Below are 23,550 nucleotides of genomic sequence, written 5' to 3'. Positions count from 1 at the left end.
CCTCAGGAGAAAATGGAGGACCTGAACACTTACTTTGGGTAGCGTACAGGTAAGTGTTCCTGATAAAACCTCAGCACTCAGGGTTACCTGTGCGTGTTTTTAATGTAGCAGAGCTTGAAGGTCGGAGCCCAATAACTAAGAAAATTTAATAGTGGTGGGAAATGTAGCTCCTGGTATGTTGTACTCTTTTTGGTACTGATGCCTCTCTGCAGTCTAACGTCTACCTCTAAGAATGGATGAGATCACCTACCTCTAGTCTTTCCCAGACCCAGTGGATCCCAGAAGTATTGTTACTGTGACTTCTTAGAAACCAGAAATCATGTATTTGGAGAAGTAACCATGAATGTAAGGCAGCCCTTTAAAACAGCTCACCAAATGTGAGTTTAAAATAAATAGAGAAAAAGAAAGCTTCAAAATGTGGTACAATCCTATTCCTGGAGTTAGGGCAAGTTAGATATTATGAGTGTCCTTCTGACTAAAATTATTAAAATGCTGTGTTAAAAATATTTTTAAAATATTTAACACTCTATAAGATTTCTAAAAACTACTAAGCACCTCACTGAACTATTAGGAAAGAAAAAATGTGCCAATAATGTTGCATGTGTAGATTGACAAAATTTCAGTGGGAAATTTAAATTCATTGCTCTGTCATGAGAAGTGATAGTAGGAAACTAGGAAACATTACTTCTTTCTGGAGGAAGTCAACTTCAATCCCTCTTGCAAAGAATATCCATATCTTTGGATATATGAATATCCATATTTGAATATATGGATATCCGTATCTGGGGACTGAGTGACTAATACTAAAAACAAAATAAAACAACCCCTCACCTCCCCCACAAAAAAATAACCCTAAACCCACACGTTCATGAAAGAAATCAAAGTATTATAGGTAAGAACCAGTGGGAACAATAGCTAAGAAAACAGTGAAGTGTTATCAGATTATCAAAATTTTCAGACAGAATCAAAATGACAATGTTTCATATAATTAAGAAAATAAAGAAGAAGCTTAAAAACACGAGACAGGAACAGTAGATGTGAAAAAGAACCAGAGAACCCCTAAGTAATCAACATAATACTTAAGAAAATGGCCGGTGGATGAATTTAAAAGCAGATTAGACAGAGCTGAAGGAAAAATTAGTATACTGAAACCTAGAGCTGAAGAAATTACCCATAATCAGGTCCAGAGAATTAAAAATGTGGAAATATGAATAAGATAATGTAAAATATGAAATATGTGGGAGGAATGGAGGACAGAGTAGGAAAATATATGTTCAGTTGGGGTTTCACATGGAGTTACAGAGGGAATGCAAAACAAGGAATTTTTTTTTTCTGAAACAGTAAAAGACATCAATCAATTCTCAGACCCAGTAATCCTAAGGGATTCTACGAAGCCAAATCATAGGAATTCAAAACTGAACATGTCTTAATAATTCTGCAGTGTGTCAGAGAAAAGAGGGACTTGATACATGATGAAGGTGAAATTGATTTGTGGGGAAAGAATGGGCTATTCCATCAAAGGTTGGAGGACAACTGTTTATCCATGTGGACAAAAGTATTAAAACTGGACCTCTACTTCATGAAGCTGTACAGAATGTAATTCCACCTGGGTTGAATGTGAAGGGCCCCACTATAAGGTCTTAAATTTATAATTTGGGAGTTTTAAACTCAGCATAAGGAACATTTTTTTTTGTAAACTAGTCAAGTCAAAACTTACCAAATCATACAGGAAAATAGGTGTAAATTTTTCTACACTGAAGTTAAAACCTTCCTGCTTCTCAAATAACACCTAAAGAGAAAAAAAAAGATAGCCACAGACTAGGAGGGTTTTTTGCAACACATTTAACCATTAAAAGTATCTTTGGTTAACCTCACGAGTAACGGGATGACTATATATCGGTAGCACCATCCTGTAGCATTTCTACCTACTAGTTTGGCACAACTTTGAAGCTCTGACACTATCACAGTTGGTGAGGATCTGGAGCAGCGGGAAGTCACACACAGCTGGTGGGAGTGCGCCGTCCCAAGTACGGTATATTCTGTGTGCCTTAGTTTGTGCCTTGCCTACCTCCCAGCAACCTCGCCCCTAGACGCTTGCTCAGGGAAGAACGTGTTCAGGTGTAGCACAAGTCACAAGATTATTCACAGCAACACCTTGATAAGAGTTTCAAACTGGAAATAACTCAAATAACCATCTAATAGAAAGGATTGCCTGTAAAAAAAATGTATATGTACGTGTGTATGTGTAGACACACACACACACACACACACACCATACACTTGGGAAAATGAATGACTTCAGCTACTGACACCAACAAGGATGAATGTCAAAAACATAATCTTGAGCAAAAGAAGCAAGTCTGAAAAGAAGGCTGTAGTCTTATCCCACTTAATTAAGTCTCAAAACTGGGAAAGTGGGAAAAAACATGTTATTTAGAGTTAGCTGCATTGCTGGAAAAAGTGTAAAGGAAAAAAAAGGGAGTGGTTACTACAAATTCAAGATGGTGCTTAACTCCAAGGGAAAGGAAGAAGATGATGGGAAGAGAGAGGAGGCAGGAAGGAAAGTGCAGGTAGGATTGTAGTGCAGAATCACCCACTTTACTACTGTTCTCTGATGTTTACATATATGTTTACATTTGGCAGTTTTAAAAAGTGGAAAGAGAAAGGGTTTTCTCACCATTCTCATCAGCAATAAAAATAGGAAAGCATGGAGCATTCAAAAAAATAGTTTAAGTCCCCTCAGGACATAATTATCCAGTTATTCAAGTATAGGAATGGCACTTCTACCACTGCCAGGAAAACAAAGTGATGCTGTCTCAGATGTGCTTCAAACTGCAAATATTCACAGTCCAGACTGAGTTCCTATAAGTTCTTAAATTTTCAAGACTACTAGCTGGGCAGTCTTATCACTTGGGATTGTTTTTCTATGTTGGAGTTTCTTTTATAGGAGATATCATGTTTGTATTGATTCAGCCTTGTCAAAGCAAACTTAAATTACCCTAGAACAAAACCAAGGAATCATGCGTTACGGTATGCTCCTCCATATTTTTATCTTTGGTATGTAACATTACTCTGTCTTATGACTCAGATAGTCTTATTAAATCAGAAGAGGAAATGTCTATAAAGATTTAATAAGAATGCAGAAAGAGAATTCAAAATCATAAAACCACTTTAATAATTTTAGCTTCATTACTTATTCATATTATTTGCGTGGTTTGAGATTGTTTTTGGCATATTAATTTGACTTTGAATTGGCTTCTAAGTTGGTGCCATGGGAACATTTCTAAACTTATTGAAAGAATCTTTTACTAAAAATGCTTGGGTGTGGGGCGCCTGGGTGGCCCAGTCGGGTAAGCTTCTGACTTCGGCTCAGGTCATGATTTCACGGTTTGTGAGTTCAAGCCCCGCATCAGGCTCTGTGCTGACAGTTCGGAGCCTGGAGCCTGCTTCAGATTCTGTGTCTCCCTCTCTCTCTGCCCCCCCCCTCCCCCGTTCATGCTCTGTCTCTCTCTGTCTCAAAAATAAATAAACGTTAAAAAAATGCTTGGGTGTGCAGTAGGGTTGATATGTGATCAGCTGATTGTTTACTTCAAACTATGTAAGTTTAGGATGCTTAAAATTTAAGCTATTTAAGTTGTAATACTTCAAAATAAAGTTCCCTCAAACCTTTCATATTTTGAAAAATTAATTGATAATGTGTACATGATTTTATAAGTATTTCAGGCACCTCTCATTACAGGAAATATGTACCTGAATTATCAATTATAATTCCTTGAAAGTGATTGGTAATATCCTTGAATCATTAACTGTAAAATTGGTTTAGTTTAAAAAATTTTTAAAGTAACAAAAGAATATAGTATTTCAGTTATTCATTTTATAATATTCACAGAAATTATTTTTTATAAATACTCTAATGAGACTCACAAGCTCATTCCACACTGTAGCTACAAAGCATACACAAATATGGTCCATTTGGAAAAATAATCCCAAAGTGACTTTAATTAAGCCTGCTTTCATAGAGGGAAGCAAACCCTAAGCGACTTAGCCATAGAGAACAGACTGAGGGTTGATGGAGGGCGGTGGGTGGGGGATGGGCTAGATGGGTGATGGGCACTATGGAGGGCACTTGTTGTGATGGGTGCTGGGTGTTGTATGTAAGTGATGAATCACTAAATTCTCCTGACACCAATGCTACACTATATATTAACTAATTAGAATTTAAATAAAAATTTGAAACAAACAAAAGGCTGCTTTTAACATGAATGATTATAATTTTTAACATTTTCTCCATATGGTGTTTATTCTCCTGGCTGAACTTGTAGAAATGTCAGCATTATGCTTATTCGACTCCCCCCGTGCAGAGGAAATCTGATTTTTCTTACATCTTCAACTTAACTCTTGAAGAAAAGTACTATCAAATTTATATTCTTCGCCCTTTGTTTGAGCTACTATATTGTGACTTCACTAGAAAATTGTATGACTTCATGCTGTTCTTTAACCTCGTGACCCTAATCTTACCAAAGTATTTTGAACAGTTTTTAAGGCTGAAAGGCTTTTACTAATAACTTAACCACTGTTTGATTAAAATAGCAAAATGTTTATTGCTGCTTGTGCTTTATTCCTTAGAAATAAAAATGTGGGTAGGAAAGAGAAGCTGCGTTGATGGACTGGAGAATGTGATTATATAGATTTTGGAAAGACCAGTGGCATTTTCACGATTTCAGGCTTTTGAAGAAGATTGAGTCAGCATGTCCAAATATCTAAGTTTTACTTCTGGACTTCAGTTTTTAAAAAATATTTGCATTGAATTTCATCACACAGGCACACAAATTCAAATTCGCTTCATTGGTTTAGAGAACAGTGCATTTTATATAATGAGGCAATTATACAGAGATTGTGAAAGAGAGTTTAAAAAAAGACAATGTGTAATCATGTTGTAATACTAATGTGTTTAGCAATCTTAATTGCAAATCCGGGAAATGCCATGAATCTTTTCTAACCGCCTAGTCCAAAGGCAGGAATATTAACATACAATTTATGTATACTACAATTTGCATGTAATACATTAAATTGTAACTCGTGTAAGCTTGGACTGAATCTTCTAATGAGTTTACAGGATTTTTTGAGATTATGAAATAATTATTCTCCAATTAATTTTTAAATACTTGTTATTTATAAAGGAAATCTGGTGTTGTTACTTTAATATTTGGAGGGATTTGTTCTCTGCAAATACTGCAGTATTCACTTAACCCCATGAGATTATAGCCCAAGATTGTATTTAGGGAAAAGAAAAACTAATTATTTGGTAATTTGATTCTCTGTGATTCTTTGATAAGTGTTTATGCATAAAATTCTAATTTTATTTTTCACCCTGAAGTGTGTATTGTACTTACCAGAAATGTTCTATCTCTAGAACTTAAACCTAAGGACAAAAACCTAAGGGTTCAGAAGAACTACTTGGGCATTATGGGAACTCACTAAGATAGCCCAATTTATTCTCACCTCCTGTGTTTATCCAGTAGACAAAGTTTGAAAGTACTTTTAATCTTTTAGGTAATGCAGATAGTTGCAGTTTTGGTAAATTACTGTTTTATTGTAGCAATAATATACAAAGTTACTATTACTGGTGAAATTTATGGCTAAATGTATTTTCTAATATATCACTTCATATAGTGAATTTATATGGTACTAGAAATGTGTTTCTGTGTCTTTAAAGAATATGTTTAGAGTATATTTTCACTGAGAGTTTACCAGTACAGGAAGTTACAATAGGTTCTCTTTTATACTTTGCTTCTGTTTAGAACTTTAAAGTCTGTATATTCTCTTCAGCTCTTCTAACTCACTAATACTCCCCTCAACTGGTTATGAAAATCATTCATTAAACCCGCCCCCTTGATACTTCATGTTGTCAGAGCAGTTTGTAGTTTTTTTAAGTTTCCATTCAGCTGACAAAACTTTTCATACTGTTTTTATTTCCTTGACGGTATCAGCCATCTTTAAACTCTTTGCTCCATAAATACCTTCTCTAGAGCCTCGTGGTCTATGACATTATCTGTGCTTTCACACACTTTTTAGTCATGTTACTTATCTCCTGTGTACCTAATTCTTGTTACTTTTTGTTCGTGTTCTGGAAATTGTGTATGAACAGTTACAGAATCATTTGAGAAGTGGAATGATGTTACCCTCCTGCAGGGAAATTTTATGTGTTCTTCGGGTGGGAGGAATTGCTCGGGGCTCTAGCAATCAGGGTCACATGATTTAATGCCAGGCATCCTCCTCCATGGGGGCCAGTTACTGATTCACCTTATATTTTTGGTATCAGCCTTATACCTGGGGTGTTGGCTCCTAGGGTCTCATCTTAAAAGTATGGAGGGTTTACCAAGGTGTTCCCCTTGGCCATCCTCAGACTTGGGTATTTGTCCCTGTAGTTCTGTAGGTACCGTTAGAGTCCCAAAAGCATTTCTCTAACCTCACTCCCTTCTGAAGTCAGAAGATGCCTGTAGCGGACAAGCACCCTCAGATTTAGTAATGACCTCTCACTGAGCTTCATTTTCCCCCCCTCCCCCCCATCTTGGTGTCATATTCTTTTCATTGCCTTGTGAGCTGACCTGCAGAGGGGTATTCAGATTATATAACCTGCTCTTCCTAGAAATAGAAGTTCAAAGTCATGTACATTTTTTATAAGAGTTTTATTACTAATAATGATTCATCCTCACTAATCTACATTTGTGCCTATTTTCAACCCAAGTCACAGATGATACTATCTGTAAATAGAAAAGGCCAAAACATCTGTGTTTAAACTAGCCACTGCAGAGTAACAATAAATATCTGTTGAAGCACTTTGCAGTGTGCCAGGCAGTCGCCGATCCAAGGACTTGGCATGTGATAGCTCTACTGAGTCTCACAAACCTAGAAGGGCTCTATTGATATTATTTCAATTTTACAGTTGAAGACAAGAATAAGAAACATTCGTTAACCTGAGCTCCTAATTGCACTCTATAGGGCTTGTTAAATAGAAGTGTGGTAAATAAATTTCATATTGTCACAATTTTCTTACTGTGTGGTATCTGTTATCTGTTAAGTTAGACTTTTCATGGCTCTAGTCAAGAAAAGTTAAACTACCGTTAGGTGTCCTCTTTAAGAGAATGATAACTAATCTATTTAAGAATTATTCCATCCCAAACGATTAATTTTTTAAATTATGAAATGAGGGAGATAAGTTCCGTGATGTGTGTGTGGGAGGGAATGGCTGTCATTTCATCCTTATTTTGAAAATCACAGTCACCAGCCAGTTTGGGTGAATACTTAGCCACTTTACTTCATTGTTTTTTCTCTGTTTATTGTCCCTTTGGTTATTGTGGATTGTGATGCAGAAGATGTATATTTTAAAATGTTTACATTTTTTCCTAAGATAGTCTTTGGATTTAAACATCGTGTCTTATGTTCTAATTCATTATTTTTGTGTTTTGAGCAAGAAATTTGTTTTAGTCATCGAATTGCCCTTCTGGCACGATGCTGCAGTTCTGAGGTGTAATAGAGCACACTTACTGCCTTGCAATCCTTCTATAAAATGCTGGCATAATGAATTAATAGACCTTAATATTTATGCCTTGCGCATGTCAGTGAGCTAGAATTCCTTCCTGGTTTGCTTTAGCTTTTGTCTTTAATCGTGACTGATTCTCATATAATATAGTTAGACTGATGATCACTTTTTCATCTGTGCAAAAAATAGTTTGTCAGGCACACACTTCTGAAAGGGCTGGCCTTATTGAAGAGTTTTGTCATATTATTTGTGAAACAGATTTTCTAAGAAGTCCTTTCGTGAAAGTATTTGCATATTTTTGCTACATGCAAAAAATAGCAGTAATACGTGTGTGAAAGGAAAAACAAAGCCAAGCAACGAAGGGAAAGTTAAATTGTTTGGGTGGAAACTGTGCATGTAAAATACAAAATTGCTTAGCCTGGTTTTGCGTACTGGTTTTTACACTTCTGCATTTTCACAAGAGAAATGCACTTTAGTGGGGACACACTTTAAATGTTTTATAAAGTTATGCTGTTAAATCATATCACGATGGGGTAAACATTCCTCAAGAAGATATAAACTGTTTCATTTATTTTAGCCTGTCTGAGAGAGGGTCTCTCCCAGGAGTGTTTGTACGATGTCCTAAGAGGAGGCTAGAAATTATATTCGTAAAGGTGCTCCTTTTCGTTTGATTCTTGCATCATGTGCTTTAGAGTGTGAAGCCTCCAAGCAGTTAGGTAGCTCATATTTTTATTTATCTGAGTTTTCTGTAAAGAATAAGAATCGCTGTCTGCCAAATCTTGCTCCTAAAACGACATTAAGATGTGATTTTACCAACCTATTGTGAGGGCAGTTAGCCCATTATATTTTAGAATATGGTCTCTCTGGTGTTATTGACCAAGAAGGCTTTTCTTTTTTACTGCCAGTTTAACTTACTCTCTTGTAAAGTTAATTGTGACACGTGCATATGCCAAGGCCAGCAGCTTGAATCTTATAATGCCACCACTGATGTGAAGATAGCCAGGTGGAATGATATGTGAGAGAGGAATGTGCTCTCTGCTTGCTAACCGTACTGCTAGGATTTATGTTTTTGATTTGTCATGCTGTCTTCAAATCTAATATCTAGCACCAAATAAAAATGTAAAAATCATTTCAAAGTAACTTTATTAGTTTTCCAAAATCACAAAATTGTCAAATGACCTCTGAAAAATGACACACGGAAGAAAGTCACATCACCTGTAATTTACCAACCAACCATCACCACATATGAAATTGTGTCGTATATTAGGGCATCTGGATGGCTCAGTCAGTTAAGTGTCCAACTTCGGCTCAGGTGTTGATCTATCTCACGGTTTGTGAGTTCAAGCCCCACGATGGGCTCTGTGCTGACACCGCACAGCCTGGAGCCTGCTTCAGATTCTGTGTCTCCCTCTCTCTCTCACCCTCCCCCACTCACATCTGTCTCTCTCTCTCAAAAATAAATAAATGTTTAAAAAATTTAAAAAAATAGTGTTTATTCTTGAAGGCTTTTTTTCTCCTATGAATATTCAAACACATGGAAATAGAATATACAGACCTGAAGAGTAGATTCTTTTAAAAATTGAGAGGACTTCATTCAATAAAGTGAAATTATGTGACACTGTATACCATAGATGTACTTAAGCACACTGGTGAGACTTGGTAAGTCTTAGGAGGCATCTCTCATTGTTCTTAACTCACTTTGATTTTGCATTTGAATTTTTGAGTCATAGAAAGGCAACTCTTGAATCACCAGAGTTGCAAAAGTGGTAGGAATAATTCAGTGTCATGTGTGCTTTTAAAAGTCTGTTACCCTTTGTGTTGATATCATGTCAGGCATATGGTAATTGTCTGGGTCACCACTATAATATTCCTTATTTGGAATGTGGTTTCCTAGCAACTCTTGCTTTTTCCTAATGGCTGAATTGATTTCTGCACATTTGTAATGCTTCCCACAGCATCAGAAATTGTCACCCTGTGTGCAAATATTACAAGAGCAAATTTACATGTAGATTCGGTTCTAAGAAATTATTCTGCTTTACCGCTTGCGTTTAATGTGCTCATTCAAAGGTTAAACCAACCATAAAAAAATAAATTTCGTAAAATCTGATGAATGCAGATCACGGTCTTTGGTGAAACATGGTAATTTTGACGACAGTGTCCGAAATACGTTTGAGTAGTTTCTAGTGGAAGGCCTGCTGAAGTTGAAGAAATTGACTAATTTTGATGGTCAAATGACCAGAGAATCAGCAGGTCGGTACGAATATTGGCCTGGACTCTGCTTTGAATGTCTCAGGGGACAAAAGACTTTCACTCTGGAGGTAGTTTGCAGTTTGCTGATTCTGGGTGACCCTTGCTGGAGTATTGCCAGGAGTGACTTTTATTCATGTGTTCAACAAATGGACTTTGAATATTTACCGTTTTCTAGACAGGTGGTTAGGCACTCAGGATGTAAGGGTAATTAAACCAGATGTGGCCTTGACCCTCCATGTTGGTCTGGAACCAACACCTATAAGTGACGAACTTAATTATCAAATGGAAAGAGAACGGTGGATTTTTCTCAGTACCGTTTCCATCTTTCTATCAAGTGAGAAATTTGCATTAGGCTTTTGAAAAGACTTGGCAAAGACTTTAAATTCTTGTTGGAATACTCAAGATGTTGCTGTACATTCAGATCTTCATTATTTTGATGTCTTGGTAGATTTTGTCTGTATCTAGGAAAGTGGAGTTGAGAGACATTGCAAACCAGCTATGCACTGGTTTGGTTTGGTAGTTTATATAGCATCTCATTCAGTCTACAGAGCAACCCTATGAAGGGTACAGATGTAGTTCTTATATATTTTAGATCAAGAAATAAAACATCAGGGGTTAAAAAATAAGTGTAAGATCATGGAGAAAATGATATGTATATTGTACGTCTTCTGTACGCCAGACTTTGTGTCGAGTGCTTTATACACTTTATGTCTTTTAATCTTGCTCACTCCTCAAAACCCTGCAGAGTAAATTTAATCTTATTATTTCTGTAATCTTAATTTGCCTTTAAACAATTGGAGCTTCGGAAGTTTACGTAATTTGACCAAGATCATACAGCTAGTCAATTGCGAACTAAATTTGAACATAGATCGATCTTCTTGAAAAAAAAAAAATCTTTGAACTTCTGCTATACCAAACTGGCCAGAACCTCACCAGAATGTTCAGAGTACAATTCTATTACCTGAATATTTAATAAGAATTGCCTTTCATTGAGCACTTATTATGTGCCCAGCATTATGCTAAACTAAAGTGCATGCATGCTCCCTTTTCCTCTCATCTGTCTGTCCATCTATCTATACACACTCCTATGTACCTACACACATATATGTAATTCACACATATGCATGTGTCTTATAAGCATGTCTTCATATTGGTGAAATATATACAGGTATTGAATGTTACCATGTAAGTCCTACAGCAATCATGGACCATGAATAAGGTATCATCCTTATTTACAAATGAAAAAAGCAGGACTCAGACAGGTTAAGGGAGTTATTATCAAATAAGAGTAAGTAGGTAAGTAAGAGTAGATTCCTAATTGGAATTTAAATCTGTTTGACTTCAAAGTCCCTCTCTCTAACCATCTCCCTAACACTGCCTCCACAATATAATTAGAATGTATGATTTCTAATCTTAGGACTATGCTAATCACTTTAATCTTCCTTGAAAAAGAATGACTGCCTTTCTCTCTTCCTGAAGAAATGTTCAGATGTATCAGCAGTGCAATGACTTGAAGGCATTCTAATTTGAGACGAACCCTAGTGGCTGTAACTGTGCACAAAGATGTGGAAATGAGGATAATTATGTCTGCATTTAATATAGAGAGTTGAAAATTGGTGGTTTTCTAAAATTTCACAATCTCTGAAGGAAACGTTAAGTTGCGGATAATACTGAAATATAAACTTCTGTAATATTAGCTTCTTAGGAGAAATAGAAGATGTTATCTCTTCTTTGTGGCAATACAATAATCCCAAACTGGGAAAACAGAGATTTCAAACCACAACAGAGAATCCAAAAGAAATATTGTTCTTTAAGACATATTGTTTTCCAGATGGTATCAGTTGATTCTTTTGTATATTAAGTTATCCAGGATCGCTTTTATATTTACAATAACCAAAGCCCTGATGGGAAGTGGGAAAATGTAGTAAAATAGTTTGATCACTCAGCCAGCGAGCATTTACTGAATCTCTCTCATGGACAAAACTACATAATTGAGTTGCAGACTGAACTGCGGGAGTGCCAAATACTAATCTGCTTTTTCTTGGCTCTCATTAAGTAAAAATTCTGTCTACACAATACCACAACATCTGGTCACTTAAATCCATTCAGTCAAAAATGCAATTAGCCGCCCAGATTTTCAGACTCTAGGATTCCATTCATCTTGTTTGCTTTAATTATTAGTTTATCTGAAAGCTGTGTCAAACAGTCAGTAGCCTATATTTGGTTATTTCAACATGCTTGGCAAGCACCTTACCTAAGAAAAGGTACAGACATGGAAGAGAAAACCCAAGTCCTGCTTCTCACGGGCCCTCAGTCAAGTGTTTGTACAGACCCGTGTGGTGTTCTACTTCTCCTATTCTGTTTACCTTCCCTACCCCTAGCCCACCCTACCCCCAAGACCCCACTTACTCCCCTTTCTCTGCCAATTTCATAAAACTGCTTTGTCATTTTCCTATGGGCTACCTTAGATTTATTTACACAAAATAATATTGTTATAAATAATGCACATAAAACTGTTGATACTGGTTCACTTAGGAGAAGTGGCTTTTTCTACCTTTAACCCTGAAGTTTTATATTTGTTTACATTTTCCAAATATGTGCGTGAATTACTTTACATATTCATTTTTCTTTTTTTAAGTGTATTTATTTTGAGAGAGAGAGAGCATGCATAGGAGGAACAGAGAGAGAAGGAGAGACAGAGAATCCCAAGCAGGCTCCACGCTGTCAGTGCATAGCCTGATATTGGGGCTCGAAATCACTAACTGTGAGATCATGACCTGAGCTAAAATCAACAGTCAGACGCTTAACTGACTGAATCGCCCAGGTGCCCCCTGCATGTATCAGTAAGAGTATACAGGCAGCACTATCATGGACTTCTATTCTTTCCTTCTTTATAAGTATTTATAATTTTAAAAACATAAATATATCTTAAAAATGAAGTAAGCACAAACTTTCACCTATGTATTCAGTTCATACAGAGTAATCAGCAGATAATGCTTAAAACTGAACAGGGTCATCAAGATAAAAAAGCTTCTGCACTGCAAAGGAAACAATCAACAAAACTAAAGGCAACTGATGGAATGGGAAAAGATGTTTGCAAATGACATATCGGACAAAGGGCTAGTATCCAAAATCTATAAGGAACTCACCAAACTGCACACCGGAAAAACAAATTATCCAGTGAAAAAATGGGCAGAAGACATGAATACACACTTCTCTAAAGACATCCAGATGGCCAACAGGCACATGAAAAGATGCTCAGTGTCACTCACTCCTCATCAGGGAAATACAAATCAAAACCATACTCATATATCACCTCACGTCAGTCAGAGTGGCTAAAATGAACATATCAGGAGACTACAGATGCTGGAGAGGATGTGGAGAAACAGGAACCCTCTTGCACTTGGTGGGAATGAAAACTGGTGCAGCCACTCTGCAAAACAGTGTGGAGGTTCCTCAAAAAATTAAAAATAGATCTACCGTATGACCCAGCAATAGCACTGCTAGGAATTTCCCCCAGGGATACAGGAGTGCTGATGCATAGGGGCACTTGTACCCCAATGTTTATAGCAGCACTTTCAACAATAGCCAAATTGTGGAAAAAGCCTAAATGTCCATCAACTGATGAATGGATAAAGAAGTTGTGGTTTATATATACAATGGAATACTACTTGGCAATGAGAAAGAATGAAATATAGCCTTTTGTAGCAACGTGGATGGAACTGGAGAGTGTTATGGTAAGTGAAATAAGTCATATAGAGAAAGACAGATACCATATGTTTTCACTCTTATATGGATCCTGAGAAACTTAACAGAAGACCATGGGGGAGGGGGAGGAAAAAAAATTACAGAGAGGGAAGGAGGCAAACTATAAGAGACTCTTAAAAACTGAGAATAAACTGAGGGTTGGTGAGGGGTGGGGGGGAGGGGAAAGTAGGTAATGGGCATTGAGGAGGCACCTGTTGGGATGAGCACCGGGTGTTGTATGGAAACCAATGTGACAATAAATTTCATTTAAAAAATAAATACAAAATAAATGCTAAAGAAGAATTTTAAAACATGACCTGAGCTAATAACCATTATCTGCTAATTAATAAACAATTATGTTAATGAACAACAAAAAAACTGAACAGGGTCAAAAACATTTATTGGCTAAAAATTATTAGGAACATCAAATCTTTTTAACAAAGTGGGGCACTAAAGCATTTGGCCAGGAAAATGAGGGTTGGTAGAAATAATGGTCATAAAAGAAAACTACACTAGCAGAAATTATATTAATAAATATCTGATTACTGAGTCACAAATCATGACTGTAAAATTTAAAATGGGTAAGAACTGATGCCATTTAAAATATTTTCAGAGGAACACAACTAGAAATGTAAAATATTAGAATCAGTTTAACTGTGTTATACAGAGCATAGATCAAGGAATTAAATTTACTTAACAGCAGTTCAGAAAATAATTCCTCATGATAAACTTGAGCATTGGTAAATTTCTGCATTCAATTGAATTCCTTGCTGGGATCCAGATGTCTCAAACTATAACTCTTTTATTAGTTATAGTAATTACTTGATGTTCTAGACATGTACGCTCAATAAATTGAATTAAAATTTACCCAGTGGTGGGAGAAAGGAGAGAATTTAGTTGTTATGACATTGATAGCTATCATATCTTTGCTTGTATGTATATAATTTCTTCTCTCTGATCCTTCATTGTACAAGTAATATGTTTTTATATTTGCCATATTTTTGCCACCATTTACCTGGCGTACCACTAGATACACTGACTTCTGGAGTCTGTATAAATTTATAGTGGTCTCTATTTCCTTTATATTATCTTCTCATATTCTTTTCTCCCTAAATTTGCGTATTTAGAATCACATGTTTTGAAAATTGCTAAATGTATCCCAGTGCTAAATTTACCACTTAAGAAATTAGTAATTGTGGTACCAAAAGTACAATGAAGCTAAGTGGAACTTCTTCATCATGCCGTTATTGAGAATATATATTGTGACGTTATGATACAGTGTGATGTCTGCATTGTATGCAGTGGGGCATCCTGTGCTATATTGAAATCACTTTACTCTTTAGCTATGCTATTACAGCATATTACGTGTGTTAAAAGTTTAAGCATAATATAGCTTTTTGTCTTTACTGAACTGGGGCTAAAATGCCCTTCCTTTCCCCCCCACCCCCTTTTACTCTAGTTTAGCCAGAATAACCAGAGATGATAATTATATAGGAACTTAGGAAATTCACTTGTATTTAATTAATTTGTATTATAGTTAACTATTGGTAATTGTTAAGATTTTAAAAAATAGAACATTTGGAGGACAGTTCTCTCATTCCACATACAATAAAACAGGTATAAAACGTTAGGTAACTCATTGGCAATGGAATCTCAACATTTGAGATTTACCAAGAAAGCTAATGAAGACAAGGCCAGACAGAAGCAGGAGAAATAATTTTATAGTTTCTTTTTTTTCCCAGTAGCTGCTCATTATTATAGAAGAAATATCACTTGGAGTCTTTTTGAGGTTATTATATAAAAGAAGTAGAAAACATTGCACAAAGCTGTGTCAGGAAGTCCAATTATTTTGACCTCTTGAGTGTCATTTCTCTATTAATAGAATATTACCATTTTTACTGTTTAGTTCTTGTAAAAAACTATTTTCTCCCAATTCCTGAGTCTTCCTTCAGTGAGAGACTCTCATGATTTTGGGGGCAACTGTTCATGTAGAACTTGGTCAAAGTTGACAAGTAGATTTCTTCTTTTAACCTTCAGCTTTTCTGTTAGGGTCGGTCAGTTGTTAGCTTGAAAAAGGGAAAACACCAATATGTCAGTACCATTCTGTATCCCCATGCCTCTTCCATTGCATCTCTAACAACATGTTTGCTTTTGAAAATAGTAGAGTGTCCTGATGTGTCTTCAGGTATGAACATTTTTCATATTTCTTTTATTTGTTGTCATCTTCAAATGTGTGAAAGAAATTGATTATAGAAAAATGATTTTTATTTACACTTTGCCTAAGTATCAAGTTACAAATACTATGAATTTATAATAAGAATCTATTCTAAGGGAAAATTTTGACCTTTAAAAAAATTTATGCTCACGTGCATGATAGTTGTACGTTAACCTGTTGTTCGTCCGCCATTTTGTATTCTCCCATTCCCACGGATCTCACTGTGACCTGCAAGCCTATTCCCTTCAGAGGTTTTCAGTCTTTTATTTGTTTTCTGGCTATTTGCCTTCTGTTTGCCAAAGGCACAAATTGAGTGTCTTAAGTGCTAGAATTTTATTGTCTCACGGTTTTGTGGCTAGAAATCTCATATCAAGGCATTGGCAGGGCCAGGAGGCCCCTCTGAAGGCACTAGGAAAGGGTCTGTCTGTAGTTCTTGAGCTGGGGACAGCATAACTTCGAGTCTTCACATGGTGCTCTCCTTGGGTGCATGTCTGTCTCTGTCCAGATTTCTCCTTTTTATAAGGGCATCAGTCTTACTGGATTAGAGGGCCCCATGCATACTCCATTATGACCTCATCTTAACCAGTTCCATGTGCAATGATCGTATTTCCTGCATTAGGTTACATTCTGAGGTATTGGAATTTAGAATTTCAACATATGAATTTGGGGCAACACAATCCAATTCACAACACTTTATCTAGCCTAGATCCCATTGTCTCATATCTGACTCAACACTGTTCCTGACAGCCCTCTAGTTTTACTCTTTTTTATCTCCTGCCACACTGGACTACCTAAGTAGACCAGTCTGGGTCTGAAATTAATGAGCATTATTGGAGAACATGATGTGATCATGATAATTAAATTATCTGTTACAAACGCATGCCTTTGAACACAACTGGTTCCTAAATTCTCAGGGGTGTCATTTTACCATCCTCTGGCAGTGACCGTTGCTTAATGTTTTTCACTCTTTAAAAGGGTTTATCTCTTACCCTTGCTACTTTTATTCTCAACAGACTCTTATTTTCCAATGAAATAAAATGATAGAAGGTATCAGTATGAATGACTTCACCTTTTCTTCCACACCACTCTCCTACATAGTCCTTTTTCAAATGTTTTCTCCTTGGCCTCTTTTGTCTCTCCTACTCAGCTGGTCCCCATGTGTCAACAAAATTTCTTCTATTATTAATACGAAATTTTGATAGTCTTTGGAGGCTTTCCTCTCTAACTCATTTTCCTCTCATTTTCCTATTCTATTCATCCTTCTTGGCCAAGTTTCCCTGGTGTAAATTCATCACTGACAATCAGACTCTCTTTAGAGGAAATTAATTGCTTCCTCTTAAGGAAATCCATAACTTTTGTACCGTATAACTGTTGGTATTTAATATCTCCTATCTTGGGGAGCCTGGGTGGCACAGTCGGTTAAGCGTCCGACTTCAGCCAGGTCACGATCTTGCGGTCCGGGAGTTAGAGCCCTGCGTCAGGCTCTGGGCTGATGGCTCAGAGCCTGGAGCCTGTTTCCAATTCTGTGTCTCCCTCTCTCTCTGCCCCTCCCCCGTTCATGCTCTGTCTCTCTCTGTCCCAAAAATAAATAAAAAACGTTGAAAAAAAAATTAAAAAAAAATCTCCTATCTTGCAAATAAATCCTTTATGTATATTAGAGCCACCATGATGGGCTCTGAAGTAAAATATCTTGTTACATAACAAGTTAAAGATAACAAAATTTGCGATTTGCCATTAAAAAGAGGTTATGTATACTTCTTTGTATTATGAATTATACTGGAAGAACTTTTGTATGTTGGATGGTGTCTTCATCTTTGTACATTGTAGTGCAAGCAGGTTATGAATAATTTATTGAATTATATTAAAATTGATACAGTAATGCAGAATATTCATTGTGACAAACAGGAGAAAAATGATATCCTGGTAGTTATTCATTCTTTATTCATTTTTTCATACATCACTTTTCCATCCAAAATATTTATCAAGATGGGACGCCTGGGTGGCTCAGTCGGTTGAGCGTCCAACTTCAGCTCAGGTCAGGATCTCACAGTTTGTGAGTTTGAGCCCCACATCGGGCTCTGTGCTGACAGCTCAGAACCTGGAGACTGCTTCAGATACTGTGTCTCCCTCTCTCTGCCCCTCCCTCACTCATGCTCTGTCTCTCTCTGTCTCTCAAAAATGAATAAACGTTAAATATTAAATATTTAAATATTTAATATTTTTAAAAAATATTTATCAAGATACTACTGTGTGCTTGATACCAGATACTCAATAGGTGTAGAAAACTGCAATTTGCTATATAATTTTATTCTATAAATAAGTCCATTATGATTGTATTTGGCGAGCATATATGACTTTCTATTTTATTTTATTTATTTTATTAAAAACATTTTTAAAAATGTTTTATTTATTTTTGAGACAGAGAGAGAGACAGAGCATGAGGAGGGGAGGGGCAGAGAGAGAGGGAGACACAGAATCAGAAACAGGCTCCAGGCTCTGAGCTGTCAGCACAGAGCCCGACACGGGGCTTGAACTCACGAACTGTGAGATCATGACCTGAGCCGAAGTCGGATGCTCAACTGACTGAGCCACCCAGGTGCCCCATGACTTTTTATTTTAAATTAAAACAAAGGTTTATTATTTCCTGTAGACTTGCATCAATTAAATATATTTGTGAACTTTTCTAATTTTATCTTGAACATTTTAATAATTCTTTTGCACACCTCTCTTCCTTCTCCCCCCATCTTTTTCCTCTTAATTTTTTATTCAAGTATAATTAACACACAGTGTTATATTAGTTTCAGGTATATGATACAGTCAAAAATTCTGTACACTACTCAGTGCTCATCATGACAAGTGTATGCTTAACCCCCTTCACCTGTTTCACCTATCCCCCACTCACCCTTCCCTCTGGAAACCACCATTTCTCTATAGTTCAGAGTCTGTTTTGTTAGTCTGGTTTTTTTCCTTTGTTCATTTGTTTTGTTTTTATTTTTTAGTTTATTTATTTATTTTGAGAGAGACAGAGACAACACAAGTGAGGGAAGGGCAGAGAGAGAAGGAGAGAGCAAATCCCAAGCAGGCTCCACACTGTCAGCACAGAGCCCAATGTGGGGCTCATACTCTTGAGCCACAAGATTATGACCTGAGCCAAAATCAAGAGTCAGACACTTAACCAACCGAGCCACCCAGGTGCCCCTGTTTTGTTTCTCAAGTTCTACATATGAGTGAAATCATATGGCATTTGTCTTTATTTTATTTCACTTAGCATAATACCTTCCAGGTATATCCTTGCTGTTGTAAATGGCAAACATTCATTCTTTTTTCATGGCTAAGTAGTATTCCATTGTGTATATATACCCCATCTTCCTTATCCATTCATCTATTCATGGACACTTGGGTTGCTTCCATACTTTGGCTACTGTAAATAATGCTGCAGTAAACATAGGGGTGCATATATCTTTTCGAAATTTATTTTTTAAAATAAATCAGAAAATTTGTGTAATGTCTACAAATGGTCTATTAATAACCGTAGCTCAGGACCTTGGGTTGTAACATCATACTACTCTTGTCAGTAGTCAGACACATTGGAAACCAGGTCCTTATGTCAAGTCTGAGGATGGGAATCCCTATGGGGCTAGGAAAGTGACATATGGAAGTATTGAATCACTGTATCAAACACCTAAAACTAATGTAATACTGTATGTTAACTAACTAGACTTAAATAAAAATTTTTTTAAAAAGAAAAGTGAGGAGCACCTGGCTGGTTCAGTCAGTTAAGCATCCAGCTGTTGATTTGGGCTCAGGTCATTATCTCATGTTTCATGAGTTTGAGCCCCACGCCTGACTTTGTGCTGACAACACAGAGCCTACTTAGGATTCTCTCTTTCCCTTTCTCTCTGCCTCTCCCCAGCTTTTGCTCTCTCTGTTTCACGCACACACACACACACACACACACACTTGCACACACACACACACACACACAGAATAGATAAACTTAATAAAAGAAAAATTTTAAATTTTTTGAAAAAGAAAAGTGATATAATCTAATGACCTGATGAGTGTCACTAACCAAAGGAGAACAAAACCTCATAGAAGAGTTTCATAAACTGGGCTTAATTAAACTGATCATGTCCAATCCTACTGCACATCCTTTTCTGCCCAAGCTGTCGAGACTCTAGAAATAGAGCAGATTCTTCCTTTTGATTTGTGTACATTTTAATGTCTTGAATCTAGAGGCTACTTCTGAAATTCACTGTAGTTACCAAAGATTGAATAATTATCCCTTTCTCTCATTAACTATTATTAGAGTCATTATCAACCCTTGGCAGTGAAAAGTACAAAATGTACCAATGGTTGGGCTATTCAAACATTTTCTGGGGCAACATTATCCTATCAGGACAGTATCCTTAAAGAGGAGATGTGTGAATTAATATGCAGTGGCACATAGAGCGAATTACCCAGGCATCATCTTTTCATTTAAGGAGCATGCACATGATTAAATTTCACAGTTAAAAATTCATCCTTAAAAGTTAAACTGTAGCAGAATAACGGATTTTATTTTATAGCTGTCAACTTGATTGACAAGTAGGACCCATCAGTATTTTTCTATTCTTATAATTCAGGGACACTCCGGAAATATTTCCTAAGAGAAAACAAAGAAATATATGGAGGAAAAAGAGGAAGGAAACAGCCTTTCTGATTAAGAACATACTCAAGATAAAATACAGACATTTTCTTACATACACTGTAGTGCTAAAACCACTAGGCTGGAAAGTGCCTTAGTTGTGGGGTGATTGGTATAAATCAAATACTTCATTCTTATGTAGCAACCATTTATCGTACTGCATAACTCATTTAATTTTTGGTAGTGTCATTCTGCATTTTTATGCAATTGGAATTGGTACTTTATTTTGTAATTGCAGGAAAGGCTTATCTTTCCTGTATAAGAATTCAGAATTTTAGCTTTGTAATAGCTTATTGAAATATTCAATATTTTATTATGTTGTTATTATGGTACCTTCAGTGCTCAGTCTTTACACGTGGCTGTGATGTATTGGAGGTCATCTAAGCCATGTGAGTAGATGTGGTTCTCATCTCCCACTTCCACAGTGAAACGGACAGACGGACGGCACTGCAGCCTTGGAGACTGTGTTCTGTGTGTCATTTTACAGCTTCATGACTTCTGTCCTGGTGTAAGAAAGATGGGAGCTTCATTACCCTCTTTTTAAAATGAGATTTGGTTAACATACTATAACATTCACCTTTATAAAGTGTCATAGACTCTGGGTCTAAAGTTCTCTCTTGTCTAGCAAAACAGTGGGACGCAGTATTGAAAGTGAGAGATGGCTAATGTCCAGAAAAAGGCAAGAGCTCTGAATAAGGGCCCTTGCCCTGTTTTTATTAGGCTTACAAACATGGCGATGGACATGCACAAAGGGACAATGAATCTGTGAACATGAACTTGTGGACGTGAGGGAAAGGGGGTCTTGAAGATACTCATAGTTAGGGTTTTGGGTTAATGCAAAAAAAAAATCCAGGCGGCGGGAAGTAGGGAGGAGGGTTGTTTACAGCTGACTGGAGGCAGCACCTCTGTTTACCTTAACTAGCCTCAGGGATGAGACAGGGGTAAATAACCTCAGGGTTGACAAGGCACCTTTTCTTTTGTTAACCATCTCCTCTCTGGGCTGCTTTGCTTGCAGCGCAAAGGTCCATAGTCCAATTCACCAATTTACCTAACCTGACCCTATCCTCCTGTGAAAGCAGCTTTTCTGCCATAGTACTAAATTGGAGGTGCTTCCACCCTGAACATCTAATCTTGTCTATTTCATATCCCTATACATTGGGCACCTTTGTGCCATACCTATTTTAAGCCTTTGCCCCTCCCTCTATTTTGGGGGCTCTGCACCGTCTCTCTATTCTGGGGTACATTTGCACCTCCCTAATCCTGGCACCTTTGTGCCTCCCTATTCTCGGGCTGTCTTTGCACCCCCCTATTCTTGGGGTGCCAGTCTGGTTTACCCAAACTCAGGTGTGAGCATTTTATGGTTTTGTATTTCTTTATGCCTTGTTAACCCATTAGTGTCAGCCCGGGGGATTCCTAAGGTTATCCCCACAATAAACTGTACAGCTTGGTGGACTTTAGTATATTGAATTAGTATTCAAAGTTGTTTGACCATCACTGTCTAATTCCAGAACATTTTCAACACTTCAGAAAGAAATACTGTACTATTAGCAGTCACTTCCCACTTCCCTTCCCTCTCCATGGCCTCTGACGACTTCCAATCTTTCTCTCTATAGACTGGCCTAATTTGGACATTGCATATACATGGAGTCATGTATATGATTCCAGCAAGTGGCCTTTTGTGTCTGGCTTCTTGGGCTTAGCATAAAGATCTAAAAGGTCATCCATGTTGTGTTATGTATCAGAACTCCATTCGTTTTTATGGCTGAATGATATTCTATTGTATGGACGTGCGTGCCACGTTTTGCTTATCATTTCCTCAATTGAGTGCCTTTTGGTTTCCTTTTTTTTTTTTTTTTTGCCACTGTAAATACTGCTGCTCTGAGCATTCATGTACAAGCTTTGATGTGAACATATCTTTTCCGTTCTCTTGAGTACCTACCTAGGAAAACATTGCTAGCTCATATTAACTCTGTAGCTTTTTGAGGAACCACCACACTGTTGCCCAGAGCAGCTGCATCACCTTGCATCTGACCAGCAATGAGGGTTCTAATATCTATACATCTTCACCAACACTTGTTATTATTTTCCCTCTTGAATGCCATGTATATTTTTTAATGTTTATTTATTTTCGGGAGAGACAGAGACAGGGCAGGAGTGGGGGAGGGGCAGAGAGAGGGAGACAGAATCCGAAGCAGGCGCCGGACTCTGAGCTGTCAGCACAGAGCCCGACGCGGGGCTCGAACTCACGAACTGAGAAATCATGACCTGAGCCAAAGTCGGACGCTTAACTGACTGAGCCACCCAGGTGTCCCTTAAATACCATGTCTGAAAGGACAGTGTGCAGTATTCATCGAGTATTTATCATGCACCTTAATTTTTATGGCAATATTCTAGGATACTCTACCTTTCTATGTATTATTGCCACTAATAAGTAGAAATAAGAAAAATATAAAGGAGACTGGAAGATTTGGAAGTGAGTTAATGACCTTGGGGTTACCTTCAACCCATACAGGATGAAGCTAGAGGATATGCTTTTGCCTGCCTTTCCCTAGACAGAGAGCATTCCCTGTACCTTCTAGGAGGAACCCCTGGCAAAGTCCAGTCCACACAGCTCACAGGAGTGTGATCTTGAGATGTAACCTTACACTATTCTTTCGTACTTCTCAGTTGCATTCCCTTTTCTCACTCCTGACCCTGGTATCATCTTCCAAACAGACCACCTACACCTAAGACCTTATCTCAGACTCTAGAGAAAGGCAGACAAAAGCATATATCCACTAGCTCCGTCCTATGTGGGTTGAAGGTTACCCCAAGGTTATTAACTGCCTCTCACTTCCAGGCTGCACTAACTCACCCCAGTAAACCCCACAGCGTTAGAGAAACTGCAGGGAAAAAAGTCAAACGTACAAACACGGATAGGTGAGAAGATAGCAATGCAGAGTGAGTCTAAGAGCTTCTAGAACTGTCCACAAAACTATGGCTGAACTCCATGATGGCCCAGAGGCTGCAAAGTGGAGCACTGGAAGGACCTGGTAAGCATGGGGTATGTAACATGGCTCCTTCCACAGCACAAAGGAAAACCTGACACGCAAATATCACCTAAAACAA

The 23,550-nt window shown here is 37.3% G+C and overlaps 1 protein-coding gene across 1 annotated transcript in view; it reads left to right on the top strand.

Annotated features, from left to right (window-relative positions):
- The window catches only part of GUCY1A2 (guanylate cyclase 1 soluble subunit alpha 2), a 338,257-nt gene that overhangs the window by 227,404 nt on the left and 87,303 nt on the right, over positions 1-23,550 (top strand). The window lies entirely within an intron of this gene.

This window comes from Prionailurus bengalensis, chromosome D1, assembly GCF_016509475.1.
Source record: "Prionailurus bengalensis isolate Pbe53 chromosome D1, Fcat_Pben_1.1_paternal_pri, whole genome shotgun sequence".
NCBI lineage: Eukaryota > Metazoa > Chordata > Mammalia > Carnivora > Felidae > Prionailurus > Prionailurus bengalensis.
This window is presented reverse-complemented; position numbering and strand designations above follow the sequence as displayed.